General features: G+C 48.4%; 1 long non-coding RNA gene across 3 annotated transcripts; it reads left to right on the plus strand.

The window, feature by feature from the left end:
• Window positions 1–666: 666 nt before the first annotated feature.
• LOC121133911 lies at window positions 667–9,383 on the plus strand. Of its 3 annotated transcripts, XR_005870925.1 has the most exons (4): window positions 667–762; window positions 886–981; window positions 6,191–6,303; window positions 9,181–9,383. It is a non-coding gene; the product is annotated as an uncharacterized LOC121133911 (long non-coding RNA). The 3 variants fall into 3 exon arrangements; XR_005870924.1 differs by lacking the exon at window positions 6,191–6,303 and having other exon boundaries at window positions 886–1,098; XR_005870926.1 differs by lacking the exon at window positions 6,191–6,303.
• Window positions 9,384–9,800: the final 417 nt, after the last annotated feature.

The raw sequence follows: 9,800 nt of genomic DNA on the forward strand, positions 1-9,800 counted from the left end.
AACTGTGTCAGGAGTGTTGGTGCAATCCTTTAATCCAAGCACTGGGGAGGCAAAGCCAGAAGGAGCTGAGTCCAAGGTCAGCCAGAGTCACAAAGGGGTATCCAGGTTACAAAGAACAAACAAGTTAAAGGCAAAAAAGAACATCACTAGTAACTGACACCTGCCAAGGCATTCCACTTGTTCTCTGATGACTCTGCTTTTCCCCAAAAGGCTCCAACCATCTTCCAGGCTCTCACGTTTTTCCAGCATTTCTCTGGTGTGGGGCTGCACTGTTGCCTTGACTGAGGCATTGGGTGCAGAAACCGTCTTCAGACAAAGTGTGACTGAGCATCCTGCTCCAGTGCCGTGGTCTCAGCCGAAAGTAGTTTCCACAGGTTAGCTAGGCACTGAGAGTGGAAGACACATCCTCAACTCCTTTTAAGAAAATGGAGACTTCTTTTTTATTATTATTCTCTATAGGATGAACTCATTCATTTAAGCCATGATCTGTTTTATTTAAGAGTTATTTTCATTTATCTATGTATGTGTATCTTTATGTGGGTATGTGTATATGAGGACAGTTACCTACGGAGGCCAGATACCCCAGAGCTGGTGTCATAGGCAATTGTGAGTCACTATGAAGATGCTGGGAACTTAACCAGGGCAGCAAGCACTTTTAACCATGGAGCTATCTCTCCAGCCTGGCCCCCTCCACTTCTTGACACCCAGCCCCATGCTGGGAGGAGGCATAGCCCAGCCCACTGAGGCCCACAGGGTTAAGAGGTGAGTCCCCAGCCTAGGGGCAGCACCATCCACTCATCTCTGGAGCCAAGAGCTTCCACATTGCTGCAGGATTTCTCATGGCACTAAGTCAAGCTACCCTTGTCCCATTCTGTCCCTATCCAGATGCTAGAATCTTGGAGCATCATAAGTGGTGGTTTTACGACTCTGCATTTTAGGAGCACTGGCTTCTCAGCCTTCCATCTGGAACACACTGTGTAGGTGAGAGAAATCCATCTGTCCCCGAGTCTGATGCCTATACAAGGAATTAGAGTTAGCTGCAAAAGTCTGCATGTTGACCAGAGGCAGATACATGGAGGAGTCTGCTAAAAATCAGGGGTGGGTATCTCTTGGGGTCTTGGAAAGATGATGTAGAATCTTGTAGTTTTGGGTGTGGGAAAGATTGCTCAGTGGTTAGGAGCACTTACTGCTCCTGCAGAGGACCTGAGTTTGGTTCCCAGCACTCACACCAGACAACTCACAACTGCTTGTCGCTCCAGCTCCAGGGGATCCTCTACTGTCTTCTAGCCTCCACAGGCACCTGCACTCATATGCATATACTCCCACTCAGATATATACAAGTACACAGAACTTAATATTTAAGAAACAAATAGGAGACAGAGGCAGGAGGATCTCTGTGAGTTAGAGGCCAGCCTGGTATACAAAGTGAGTTCCAGGACAGCCAGAGCAAAAAAGAATCATTCAGTTGTTTTACTGATTCTCATTCAGTCTCACTCTGCAATCCATGCTGGTCTCCAAACTTGTCATCCTCCTGCCTTAGCCTTCTAAGTACAGGGATGGAAGGCATGAGCCTTAGCCTGGTCATTCAGTTGTCAACATCAATGTGGTGAACTAAACAGCAAACACTGCAGGACAGTGTCTCCTAGAGCCCCTCACTGCAGGACAGTGTCTCCTAGAGCCCCTCACTGCAGGACAGTGTCTCCTAGAGCCCCTCACTGCAGGACAGTGTCTCCTAGAGCCCCTCACTGCAGGACAGTGTCTCCTAGAATCCCTCACTGCAGGACAGTGTCTCCTAGAGCCCCTCACTTTAGGACAGTGTCTCCTAGAGCCCCTCACTTTAGGACAGTGTCTCCTAGAGCCCCTCACTGCAGGACAGTGTCTCCTAGAGCCCCTCACTTTAGGACAGTGTCTCCTAGAGCCCCTCACTTTAGGACAGTGTCTCCTAGAGCCCCTCACTTTAGGACAGTGTCTCCTAGAGTCCCTCACTGCAGGACAGTGTCTCCTAGAGCCCCTCACTTTAGGACAGTGTCTCCTAGAGCCCCTCACTTTAGGACAGTGTCTTCTAGAGCCCCTCACTTTAGGACAGTGTCTCCTAGAGTCCCTCACTGCAGGACAGTGTCTCCTAGAGCCCCTCACTGCAGGACAGTGTCTTCTAGAGCCCCTCACTTTAGGACAGTGTCTTCTAGAGCCCCTCACTGCAGGACAGTGTCTTCTAGAGCCCCTCACTTAAGAACAGTGTCTCCTAGAGTCCCTCACTTTAGGACAGTGTCTCCTAGAGCCCCTCACTGCAGGACAGTGTCTCCTAGAGTCCCTCACTGCAGGACAGTGTCTCTTAGAGTCCTTCACTGCAGGAAAGTGTATCCTAGAGTCCCTCACTGCAGGACAGTGTCTCCTAGAGCCCCTCACTTTAGGACAGTGTCTTCTAGAGCCCCTCACTGCAGGACAGTGTCTCCTCCTAGGGCATCTTACTGTACTAAAATACCCAAGTGAAGGTTTAGAGATTTCAAATATTAGGAAGCCCACATGACAGCCCTGAGTCACCATGGACTTCACAGGTTTGTCTTGGATCTAAAGAGACATTTTCCGTAAGCTATAGAAAGCAGTTTGATGATTTCCCAATCCCCAGCATCCAGGACAGTCAGAGGCAAGGTCCAGAACTCTTCCTGGAATGAACAGAGGACAGGTAGCTGTATGTTGCTAAAAGTGATCCATCAGCAAGATGGCTCATTTGCTAAGTGCTTGCCTTGCAAGGGTGAGGATCTTGAGGATCTGAGTTCAATCCCCAGGACCCACTTAAAAAAAAGGGTGGATGTGGTAGTGTATGCTGGAGATGTGGAGACAGCTGGGTCCTTGAAGTTCGCTGATCAGCTCATCTAGCTGAATAGGTGAGTCCCAGGTTCCAGTGAGTGGCCCAAACCCAAAGAGCAGCCCACATAATGGGGAAAGATCATCACCAATCCCACATGTGACAGAGGGCTGATTTCCAAAATATACAAATAACTCAAGAAGCTAATCACCAAAACACCAAACAACTCAATTAAAAAGTGGGGTACAGAACTAAATAGACCATTCTCAATAGAGGAATCTACAATGGCTGAAAGACACTTAAGAAAGTGCTCAACATCCTTACCCATCAAGGAAATGCAACTCAAAACATCTCTGAGATACCACCATCTTGCTTCTGTCAGAATGGCTAAAATAAAAAAAACACCAATGACAGTTTATGCTGGAGAGGATGTGGAGAAGGGAGAACACTTCTCTATTGTTGGTGGGAGTGCAAACTCATACAGCCACTTTGGAAATCCATATGGTGGTTTCTCAGGAAAATGTGAATCAGTCTACCACAAGATCTAGCAATTCCACTCTTAGGCATATACCCAAAAGATACACATTCATACAAGGACATCTGTTCAGCTGTGATCACAGTAGGCAGCATTATGTGTAATAGCCAGAACCTGGAAGCAACCTAGATGCCCCTCAACTGAAGAGTGGATAGAGAAAATGTGGTACATTTACACAATGGAGTACTACTCAGCAGAAAAAAAAGGAATCTTGAAATTCGAAGGCAAATGGATGGAACTAGAAGAAACCATCCTGAGTGAGGTAACCCAGTCACAGAAAGACAAACTTGGTATGTATTCACTCATATATAGGTTTTAGACATAGAGCAAAGGATTACCAGCCTAAAATCCACACTGCCAGAGAAGCTAGGAAACAAGGAGGACCCTAAGAGACACATACATGGTCCCCCGGAGAAGGGGAAAGGGACAAGATCTCCTGAGCTAATTGGGAGCATGGAGGGAGGGGAGAGGGAGTTAGGAAAAAGAGAAGGGGAAGAGGGAAGAGGAGGACATGAGGGAGCAGGAAGATTGAGTCCCGGAAGAATAGAGGAGAGCAAGAAAAGAGATACCATAATAGAGGGAGCCATGATAGGTTTAAAGAGAAATCAGGCACTAGGGAAATGTCAGAGATCTACAAGAATGACCCCAACTAACAATCTAAGCAATAGTAGAGAGGCTACCATAAATGCCCTTCCCCAATAATGAGACTGATGACTACCTTAAATGCCATCCTAGAGCCATCATCCAGTAGCTGATATAAGCAGAAGCAGACACCCACAGCTAAACACTGAACTGAATGAACTCCTGGAATCCAGTTGGAGAGAAGGAGGAATGATGAGCAAAGGGGTCAAGACCAGGCTGGAGAAGCCCACAGAAACAGCTGAGTTGAACAAGGGGGAGCTCAGACTTATGGCTGAGAAACCAGCCAGCACAGGACTGATCAAGACTCCCTGATCGTGGGTGTCAGTTAGGAGCTCTGGACAATCTGTGGGGCCTCTGGTAGTGGATCAGTATTTATCCCTAGTATATGAATGGACTTCAGGAGCCCTTTCCACATAGAGGGATACTCTCTCAGCCTAGACACAGAGGGGAGGGTCTAGGCCCTGCTCCAAATAATATGACAGTCTTGAAGATTCCCCATGGAAGGCCTCACCCTCCTTGGGGAGCAGAAAGGGAATGGGATAGGGGGTCAGGGGAGGAGAGGAAGGAGAAAGAGCTGGGGTTTACATGTAAAACAATCTTGTTTCTAATTTAAATAAAACAAAAAGAAAAATAAAACAAAAGCAACAATAAACAGGAGGGATGGCTTCTGAAGAATGACATCTGATGTTGTCCCTTGGCCTCCTTTCTTTCCATCCTCCTCTCCCTCTCTCACTCCATCCCCCCCCCAACTGTCTTAGGATTTCTATTGCTGTGCAGAGAGATCATGACCACAGCAACTCTTATAAGGAAAACATAGTTGTGATGATTCGTTTACAGTTTCAGAGGTTCAGTCCATCATCATCATGGCAGGGAGCAGGATGTCATGCAGGCAGACATGGTGCTGGGGTAGTAGCTGAGAGTTCTACATATTGCAGGCAACTGGAAGTCAGCTGAGACACTGGGCAGTATCCTGAGCACAGGAGACCTCAAAGTCCACCCCCACAGTGGCTCATTTCCTCCAACAAGGCTATACCCACTCCACCAAAGCCACAGCTCCTGACAATACCACTCCCTATGAGATTATGGGGGACCAGTTGCATTCAAACCAATACACACACACACACACACACACACACACACACACACACACACACACACAAGAAAAGGGAAAATAGTCACGGCACTTTGAAAGGCTAGCCTTGCAGGTGCTATTCAAGGTGGCATCAATAGTGACAGCTTAGGAAGCTCTCAACTGGATCAGGCAGTGGGAGGTGAGAGATCAAGCTCACCTTTGCCAGGCTCAGTGTGCGCAGGGGTGGGGCAATCAGCCCAGGGATGGCAGCATCTATGAACAGACATGGCTAAGATGGAACCTCAAGAGTCACTGGCCACATCCACCACCAGGATGCCTGCTGGAGAAATGGGAGGACCATAAATGGGGATTGGATATTGAAGATGGGGAGATGAAGAGTGAGGGTCACTCAGCTGACTTAACAGGGAGAAGCTTCAGGAAGCCGACTCCAATTTGGTGTAGGGTCGTCCTTTGATTAACTCGGCCTTTCCCCAGAGTGCTGCCTCCTAAGTGAGGTTGTCAGAGGTTTGTTCCAGCCTGTGAGTCCTCTGTGTGACCCCAGGCGAGTTACTTAACTTCTCTGAGTCTCAACTTTGTTATCTGAGACAGGGAGAACAGCCCACCCACTTCACAGCAGTAAGAATGGCCACAGTACACCCTGGAAGGTCTGGAGATCACTAGAGTGGCGGCACTATGCCTTCCCGCTCCCTCACTTTCTCTTTCTGGGTCTCTCCCCTCCCCTGCCACTTGAGAGAGACAAGCTGCAGTTTCAAGTGGCTCCAGTCTGCTGGGAGGAGATTCAGAGAGAGGACTAGACAAGGCTGCGTCTCCAGCACCCAGTGCTCAGCACCCAGCACCTGGGGCAGGCCAAGGCGGCCCGAGCGAAGGGCACGACCCTCTCAGCTTGGAAATCCCTTTCTTGGGGGAAGTTGGCCAGCCAGGGCATCCTGTTTCTAAAGTCCTGCTTCTCCCCTCCCCCAGGAGGAGACAGCTAGTCCTGCAGATAGTGTCAGGGAGGATGGATGGGGTGGGCTTATCTTGCTGAGAGAGACACGACTTCTCCGTCTTCCTTCCCAGCCTGGGAATCGGGACCCCAAGCTCACTGTGGCGCGTGTTCCTTATGCTCATGCCCTAGGAGGTTTCTTTCTGTCTGCCAGAGTGGCTCACCTGGCTTCCCCTCCACCGCTCACAAAACAGGACACAGCCCTGACCTCAAAGAGGCTGAAAGTAGATTCTGGAAATTTGGAGGTGAGAGTGGAGAGAAGAGGAGGGGAGGGAGAGAAGAGAAAGATAAAGGGGAGGAGGGGGAAGACGGGGAAGAGGAGGGGAGAGACGATCAGCCTCTCTCCTTGCTGGCCAGCCCCACACCTCCACCCCTGACACTTTCAGCTCTAGACCCGTGGTTCTCAGCCTTCTTAATGCTACGACCCTTTAACACGGTTCTCATGTTGTGGTTATCCCCAACCATAAAATTATTTTCACTGCTACCTAGTCATGTAAATATCTAATATGCAGGATATCTGATATGCGACCCTAGAGGGGTCTCGACCTACAGGTTAAGAACTACCATTTAGACTCTAGAATTGCATTCCAGAGCCGGGCACTCTTCTGTATTTGGGGCAAGGAGATGGCGAGGAAGTGGAGAGTCACGGTTTCAGACTGAACCCTAAATCCAGACCTGTAGGGACAAAGGGGCAGACCATTTCCCAACAGGACAGACACTCTTATGACATTCTTAGGGCTTTGATGTACCTTGGTGGTGGAGCATTATCAGTGGTGACTTCTTAGGAGATGCTGAGGGGAGTAAGAGGGGCCTGTGGCTTTATCTAGAAATCCAATTTTACTTCTCTCATTCCCCCTCTCCTTTCCTTCTCTCCTTTCTTCTTCTTGCTTCCCCCATCCTCCAAGTCTGTCCTTCTCTCTTTCATGTGTATAACACTGGAGATAAAATTTTGAATGACAGTGAGGATGGAGACCCAGAGACTAACACATTCAATGTCCATATTTGACAGGATAAAACTAAAGCTCAGAGAAGGGAAGGAGCTGGGGCAAAGAATGTCACACAGCAGATCAAAGTCCCTGGTAGATCCAAAAGGGATCCTAGCCTGACACTGTCATCTGTGCTCTCAGGGGAGAGTGGCAGCAGGTGACAGGCACATATAGGAGCTGTACACTGTTCCTCTGCTCTCATTCAACAGTATATCAGGCACATTACGGAAAGAGCCAGAGCAACTTCATGCCTCATGCTGCCCCTGACTTAAGGCTCACAAAATGTCCTAAATGATCAGAGGTGTGAGCTAAGGTCTGCAGGGTGGTAGAGTCACCTGATTGGGGGGGACATCAGGAAGCAAGGAGGGAAGTGGTGTTATCTATTCACTCACTCACCCAGTCACCCCTCTATCCGTTTACCCATTCCTGTCTTTCCACACATCATCCATCCATCCATCCATCCACCCATCCTCCATTCATCCATTTGCTCATCCACTCCAACCCCTCATCCATTCATCTGTCTACCATCAATCCATACATCCCTCATTCACTTGTCTACCCATCCACTTATCCATTATATAATCCATTCATCCACCCACCCATCCTCCATTCACCTATCTGCCCATCAACCATCCAATCATCCACCCAGCCACTCACCCATCCGTCCACTTTTCCACCCATCTACACATCATCTAGACATTAATCCAACCATCCATCCACCTACTCATATAACCAACCATCCACACATCCATTCATCCTCCCTCCACCCATACACACATCCATTCCATCTACTCATCCATTTTTCCATTCACTCACTCACCCACCTCACCCATTGACCTGAAGACTAGGACACGTCTCTCTGGAATAATAAGGTCAAATAATCAAAACCAGTGGTTTACCCTCAAAACAGAAAGGGGAATATAAAAGCACTGGCTATGTCGCAGTGTAATTTAGTTTTGAGAGGTTTATTAGGGGGTGTTCTTGGAACTAAAACGTGGGGTACAAAGGAGAGAATGAAGGAGTAGACAGGGGGAGGAGCAGGCTGTGGCAAGGCCTTCCTGGGGCAGACCCCACAGACAGCCCTGGGTAAGTTTGCCTATTTCTGTACCTGGTACAAGTCTGGCATGTGTTCAGCATTTTGTAGCTTGTGAGGGTCAGGTGTCCTGACATGCCTCCTGTGATTCATGGTCCCATGATTCAGGATCTGACAATCCTCAGTGTGGGTCCCAATTAAGGATGGGCTGTGCAAAGGCCCGTTTCTAAAACCCCAAGGCTCTTGGGAGAATTCAGTTTCCTTCAGGCTTCAGGACTGACTGTTGCTAGAAGCCACACTTGGTTTCCTGCCAGTGTGTGTCCCCAGCATGGTCATTAGCTTCATCAAAGCCAACAAGGCACCCCAGAGAAAGCTGGTGTCCTGGTCTTACAAGATTGGTTGCCAGAGTGACAGTATCATTCTCTTCTGCATTATAAGTTTTAGTGTGTGTGCGTGTGCATATATAGCATGAGTTTCTGTGTGCATGTGCATGTGGGCACCAGAGCTGGCCTTGATATTTATTCCTCACGTGCTGTCCACCTTGGTTTTTTGAGACAGGATTTTTTTTTCTGGCTTAGAGCTCCAAATAGACTGAGCCAACTGGCTGAGGAGCCCTGGAATCTGTGTGTCTTAGCCTTACCAGCTCTGGGATCACAAGCATGTGTCTCGGGCCCTGGCTATTTTTTTTTAACATGGCTCCTGGGGATCACATCAGGCACTTTACTGACTGAGCTGATTTTCCAGTCCCTCTTATACATTCTAGGAACTAGACACAGGTCCTACCTACATCCATGAGGAGGGGAGTCTACAAGGCTGTGAGAATAAAAGCAAAGGGATAATGGGTGGCCCCCTTAGCTTCTATGGACCACCATCTTTGAGACTGGAATGGTTAATCTAAGCTGTTCCATGTTGGAGACAGGACCAGAGTCCTTTACACCTCCCCATAAAACTATCATTGGACGTGAGCCACTGCAGGAAAAGACGGTGACCTTGGCAGAGGTGGCTTTCTGTTGATGAGGCCATCTCTGACAGCTTGACAGCTGAGGGCTGTGAGCTGACAATGTTTTTAGTGGGGACTCATCTCTTCATTCCCTTTCCTAAAGGGGAAGTTCACGAGCAACTCGGGCATGCTGCCATCGCAGTGCTGTGCAGCCAACATTGGACTCGACAGAAACCATCTTTCTTTGAGAAGGTGGAAAGTGAAGACGCATCCGTGTCCACACTCGCCTCCATGCCCAGATTCCAGCACCTGAAAGCTACATCCGTGTTCTCTGAATTTCTGGTTGGACTTAAACTCTTGATGCAAGGAAAAGGTGGCTTGCTTGTGATAAATTGATTATAATTTATCCAATTCATGGATAAATGGGTGGGTGGATGAATAGATTCAATGCATAGCTAAAGAGAAAGATGGCCAGGTCAGTGTGTGGATAGACAGACAGACAGACAGACAGACAGACAGACAGACAGACAGACAGACAGATAGATAGATAGATAGATCAAAGGCTGGGTGGATGAATGGTTAATGGTTGAGTGGAGAGGTAGGTAGATTGATGGACAGGTGGGTGGACAGATGGAAGATGAATGAGATGGCAGATGGGTGGGTGGATCCAGTGTATGGATGGGTAGAAAAGTTCTTGCTAGCAGACACACCACTCCCTACACTGCCATGACTTTACACATTAAGATGGGTTCTACACGTGGCATCCAGAAGCAGATGGTAGAC

The sequence above is a fragment of the Mesocricetus auratus genome, unplaced genomic scaffold (assembly GCF_017639785.1).
Source record: "Mesocricetus auratus isolate SY011 unplaced genomic scaffold, BCM_Maur_2.0 Super-Scaffold_100025, whole genome shotgun sequence".
In the NCBI taxonomy this organism is placed as follows: domain Eukaryota; kingdom Metazoa; phylum Chordata; class Mammalia; order Rodentia; family Cricetidae; genus Mesocricetus; species Mesocricetus auratus.